At 41.8% G+C, this 6,308-nt stretch overlaps 1 pseudogene; it reads left to right on the forward strand.

The window, feature by feature from the left end:
- Nucleotides 1-1,086: 1,086 nt before the first annotated feature.
- Nucleotides 1,087-1,797, forward strand: LOC140517158 (chloride intracellular channel protein 3 pseudogene; annotated as a pseudogene).
- The last annotated feature ends 4,511 nt before the right edge of the window (nucleotides 1,798-6,308 follow it).

A 6,308-nucleotide genomic window follows, 5' to 3' on the forward strand; every position in this document is an offset into this window, starting at 1 on the left:
CTTTACAAATATTATCTTGTTTAAGTCTCACAACAACCCTGGGAGGTAGGGGCTCTTATGATCTCCTTTTTAGAGTGCAGGAAACTGAGGCAAATAGAAGTTTAGTGGCATATTCAAGACTTCATTGCTAGTAACCATCTGAGACCACATTTGAACTGAGGACTTTCTGACTCCAGGGCCAATGCTCTACCCACTGTGGTACCACCAGCCACCCCAAGACTGCTAGAAATGGAAGTAGAGACCTGAGTTTGAATCTTGGCTTTGAAATTGCCTTGTGTTCTTCCTTGTTGCTGAAGAAGACCATGCCATCAGAGAAATGATGACATGACTCGCACTTGACTTTGTTTTTAGGAAAGGGACAAAGTCTAAGTCAGTTTTACTTTCTGGGCTTTAATTTCCTCATCTGTAAAATGGGGACATTTATTCTTAAACTATCTTACAAGTCAGTTTTCAGGAAATTGTCTTGCAAATCTTAAAGTGCTTTATATGTGTGAATTATTCTTTCATAGTCATGAAATGTAATCGGTAGGAAATTGTGGAGGGAGAAGGGACAAAAAAATTGACTTTCCTTGTAGACTTAATGAAGGCTATGAAAAACTCCTTAACAGAGACCTCCAGAAAGAGAAAGGGGTTCCAAAGAAAGGGGTGCATATTTACTGCCAATAGGGGGTCTCTAAGAAATAGATGGGTGGTCACATGCTGGTGATGTCATGGAGGGAATTCCTTCCCCGATCTTTCCCTGGGCTGGATGATCTCAGAGAGTCAGTGTTTCTGTGACTTTGTGACTTCCGACAGTTAAGCAACAAAAGCAAGGAGAAGTTGGAACTCTACCTGAAAGGGCTGATCACTTTGACATCAGTCTCTGCTAAAATCACAGGAATTAATATCTGAACAAGGACTTTGTGAGGGCTCAAAAGAGAAGAAATGATCAACGAGAGGAAATACAGGTTAACTAACAGTGTCAGGCTAAATTTATCTTGTTTCCTTCTCTGTTGGGGTTTTCAAACTTGGTTTTAAGTACCGTGCTCATCATCTTCATCAAGAATGTGGGTGGAGAGGGCAGCTGCTTCTGTAGTACTGGACACCATGGCCCAGAAGCCACAACTACAACTGTTTGTCAAGGCCAGTGAAGATGACGAGAATGTAGGGAACTATCCCTTCTGCCACTGGTCTTCATGATCCTGCCGCTTAAAGGTATCCCCTTCACTCTCACCTCTGTAGACACCAAGAGGTCCTTGGATGTGCTGAAGGACTTTCCCCTTGGCTCCCAGCTGCCCATTCTGCTGTGTGATCGGGAAGCCAAGACAGATACCATCCAGACTGAAGAGTTCCTGGAAGAGGCACTGGGGCCACCCACCTACCCCAGCCTGGTTCCTGTATATAAGGAATCTAACATAACTGGTAATGATGTCTTCCACAAGTTCTCAGCTTTCATCAAAAACACTTCTCCTGCTCAGAATGAAGCCTTATATTGATCCCTGCTTCGTCCCCTGATGAAACTGGATCTATATCTGACTGCACCCCTGGAGCAGGAGTTGACCTAAACCTGGAGCTCACTGAGTTCAGGCATCACTTATTAGATGGCTACCGGCTCACTTTGGCGTATTGTAAGCTGCTGCCCAAGCTGCACATTGTTGGTACCGTGTGCACCTATTACCAACAGACACCCATTCCTGTTAAGCTCCATGGGCTCCACCGATATCTGGAAAATGCAATGCAGATAAGTGAGTTCAAGTACACCTGTGCACAAAGCTCTGAGACCTGGCTGCCTATGCATCCGTCGCTGGAGCTTGCTGAACACTCAGAATCCATCAAATTTGGCTCTCACCTACTGTTCCACTTCTCCTCCCCACACCAGACTCAGGCACGTGGACTCGCTCATTTGCCATTGCCCTCTGTGAGCACTCAGATTACACCCCACATTTCATGCTTTTCTTCTAAATCCAACTGAAGTCACCACTTCCAGGATTTCCTCTCTGATTTCCCCTTTGAGACTGACCTTCCTCCTTTCTAGTCACTGTTGCATTCCGATGTTGGTTTAGACTGTTAATTTGCTTCAAAGGAGTGTCCATAAACTTACTCTTTGGTCACATCTATGCCCAGCTGTGACTCATTTTCCTGAGGGCAATAGATGTGACCAGGCCCCAGTTCCCTGACCACAGCTGTTATCCTCATCTTTTACCTCACCTCAAATCTGGCCCCCATAATCCTTGGGTCATTCCTCTCCACTCACAATGACTTCTCACCCTGTCTTCCACTCAGGCCCTCCCCATGATACCTCAGTATGGCACACACCAAATACTTGTTATCCTAGGACTAACACCAGACTTGACATCAAGCTACCAGGGTGAGGTTTATACAGGCTTCCTCCCAACACCAAGAAATAAAGGCCCAGCCTCTTTGTAGCTCTGAAGACAAGAACTGCTCCTCAAACCAGTTGGGCTGGGGCTTTGGGAAGTACCGATGCAAGTACATCTGTATTGCTACATTGACTGTTAGGCAGTGTGCTATTAGACTTATAATCAGAAGAGTTAGGTCCAAATTCTGGCTCAGACACTTAATTACTCTGTGTGTGTGTGTGTGTGTGTGTGTGTGTGTATGTGTATGTGTGTGATGGACAGACAGACACTCTGGTCCTATCACTGCTACTGAAATCAAAACAAGCTCAAATCCTGGCTTGGACATTTAATAGTTTTATGTCTCTGGTTGCTTCAAATATTCTTTGAGCCTTGGTTTACCCATCTGTAAAAATAAGAATAATACTTCCACTATTTATAAAACTGGACTGTTGTAAGGAAAGTACATCCTAACCTTAAAGCAATATAGAAATGTGAGCTGTTAATGTAAATGCAGATTTTCTGCCTACCCATTTGTGTATCTAAAACTATAGACTGTATGTATATTTGTATGACTGTCTATACACATATCTTTGTATATCTATGTACCTGTGAATACGGCTATGCATCCATATGTGTCTGTGTATAGAGCACATCTGATTGATGGCTAAAATCCTTTCCCGATTTGGGGAAATGTGGGGCTACCTTTGCAGATTCTTCAGTCTCAGGTTTGCAGATCCCATCTTCTTATGGGATCCAGACCAATGTGAGATAGCTTGGATAGGGGAGAAGAAGGGAAGGAGCATTTATTAAATTAGGTTATACTTTAAAAAAAAAGAATGTGGGTGAAGACAAAATGTACAGTCTCACATACATGCAACCAGCACTAGACTGGGAGACATATATGATAGATCAAGGATAAATCCCAAAGCTCAGCACCATATTGCAAGCTTATGGCTTCCTAAAGATGTTTAGGAAAGCTAAGGAAAGCAGAGACAGCCAGACAGAGACACAGAGAAAGACAGAAAGAGAAATAGAGAAAGAGATAGGCAGAGAAACAGAGACAGATACAGACAAAGATAGAGAAACAGTGGCACAAAGAAAAGAATCAAGCTAATTTGTTTAAATTTAGCTATGTTGGAAACAGCAGAGGAGCAGAAAAGGGATAGGACTGCTCTGTTTAGGGTGAGTGGGACAATGATAATGAATGACAAAGGACATAATCATGTCCTTATAAGTATTTTTTTCTCTTTACTGAACGTTTCCTATTCCTTTAAACCATCTTCATGTCAGAAATTCGAGATGCTTAATACAGCTTGATTTCCCCTGGACATTCTCTGGATTATTCATGTTTGACCTGAAACTTGGCCAAACTGCTCCTATCTTTCTCTGCTTCTGTTTCTTCTGCCAAGGAGAATGATGTTTGTACTGGAAGGACAAAATTAAATTGACTAATAAGGAGTTAATATTCAAGAAGCTAGACAGGAAGATTCTCAAAGAAAAATTCACTTCCACTGATGAATTCAAGTGACCTGACGGCGTTGGACTGGATCCCTCCCAGGTCTCCTTTCATCTCTCAATCTAGAAATCTGTAGTTTCATGGTGTGGCCCAAATACACAACCTTCTGTACTGAAAATAACTAGAAGAGGTGATTTCTAAGTCACCATTAGTGATACTTAAACTATCATGGAAACTAGGAGTGAACCAGGTAGCTAGGTGGTGCAGCACATAGAGTGCCAGGCCTGAAGTAAGGAAGATGAGTCTAAGTTCAAATCTGGCCTCAGACACTTCCTACCTGTGTTACCCTGGGCAAGTCACTTAACCTTGTTCCTCATCTGTAAAATGAGCTGAAGATGGAGATGACAAACCAATTCAGAATCTTTGTCAGGAAAACCCCAAATGGAGTCAAGAAGTGTTGGGCACAGCTGAAATGGTTGAACAATAGAAAGGAATGAAGCAACAGGGTGGATGAAGGGCTAAAGTCTGGGTTTCCAAAAAAGAGAAGAAAATGAAGTACAAACTATAAGTCATTGATATTGACTTCACAATGTAGCAAAATATCAGAATATATTATTCAAAGCATGATTAATGAACTTGTAGAAAAAGAGGCATTGGACACAAAGAGTTTCCATAACTTTACCAAGAACAGATTCTACAGACTAGCCTCCTTTCCTTTTGTGACAGAGCAGGTGGACTGCTACATCATGGGAATTCTGTTGATACAGCTTTCCTTCATTTTAGAAAAGAAAAGCATTTTACAAAGTATGAATTCATGTGGAAAGAATGGAGAGATGTGAATTCAATGATGCCTTAATGACGTATATTTGACACTTAATAGTTGGACCCAAAGAATAGGAATCTCCTGTTAAGTAGGAAGAAAGTATCTCATTGGGGACCCCAAGGATTGCTGCCTGTCCATCTGTCACTTAATAATTTTCCCAGTTTTTGAATAAAGTTAATCAATATCATGAGTATCCAATTTACTCTGGATGTTGGGTTTAATGCATTGGGTAACAAAGAAGAGAAAGATTTTAATGAGCTAGAATAGTACATGCATAATAAGATAACTTTAAGGTGGATAAATGCAAAATCTTACACAGGTTCAAGAAGTCAGTTCCACAAACATGAGATTGTGGTCAGTTCAAGTACCTGTTCTAGCTTTCACACTGAGAAGTTGGAGACCAGAGGAAAGTAAAAAAGAATGACAAGTCTTTAGACTGAAAGGTGAGGATATGGGATGTTTAGTTAGGAGAAAAAAATACTGTGGAGAGAAAAAATAGTTTTCTTGAGTATTTAAAGGGGTATCATCTAGAAGAGTGATTTGATTTGGTTTTGTTGGCTACAAAGAGCAGAACCAGGAGCAGTGGGTGGAAGGGGCAAAGAGATGAGTTTAGGTTTCATGCCAGGAGACATTTCCTCTCCCAAACGGAGCTGTCCCCATGGAATGAATGAGTAGCCTCAGGTAGCAATGCTCGGTCCCTCCAGAGGATCTTCAAACAATGACCTGAAGACAACTTGCTGGGGATAGTGTGAAGAGGAGGGTTTCCTAGAACTGGCAGGACTAGACGTCTCTGAGGTACCTCCCAAAACTAAACACTGATTTTTCTCAGAGGACTGGAATTATCTTCACTTGTGAATTGTGCTCTGCAAAGCTGCCAGAAAAACAAGATCTAAGAAGTGTTTCTCTTTTCGTAAGTTCACAGAGAAGGCGGACTTTAAGGAATCACCATAAGGAAGTACAGGAAAAGAAAACATTTAGAACAAATGCGTTCTTTGCTTTCAATTCCTTTAGGGCACTTAACCTCCTCATGACTCTCACAACTCAGGTGAAAATGTGGGCAAATGACCCAATTGGGCCAACTCGGGTGATGGCTCCAATAGCTGGGAAAATAGAGGAACCACAAAGATTGCTCATTCCATTCCCCGACAGCTGCACAGCCAGGGGCCAATTTTGCCAATCTCAGGACTTTTTACAGCAGCAAGGAAAAGTGGTTGGGGAAAAAATGGGGAATTCTGAAGGTTTTCTTAAGGGTAATCCCCAAGCCTGCTTCCAAACTGCTTCTCTGCTGATCATGCCACAACCATTGATCCAGCAGAACTAATTGAACACATCAAGAGAATTGGTGTCTTTTTTTAACCTTTGTGGAGTGTTCTTCACACATTCCCTTAGTTCTCAAAACAACACCATGAGTCAGTACTACAAGCATTATTATGTTAACTTTATAGATCCAGAAACTGAGGTTTGCCTATTGTCTCGCAACTAATAAGTACTGAAGTGGGATTTGAACTCACATCCCTTTGACACCAAACCTAATGACTATTTCACCATATCACACTGACTCTCTTCTGTAGAATCTGTTGGCAATAGGGAAGTAAAATTCAATCACTTATTGAGTACCTACTCTTCATACCAGGTATTCTGCCAATTCTGATGATCTGCCAGTGAATTCCCTCCAAAGGTACAGATCTCA

This window comes from Notamacropus eugenii, chromosome 1, assembly GCF_028372415.1.
Source record: "Notamacropus eugenii isolate mMacEug1 chromosome 1, mMacEug1.pri_v2, whole genome shotgun sequence".
In the NCBI taxonomy this organism is placed as follows: domain Eukaryota; kingdom Metazoa; phylum Chordata; class Mammalia; order Diprotodontia; family Macropodidae; genus Notamacropus; species Notamacropus eugenii.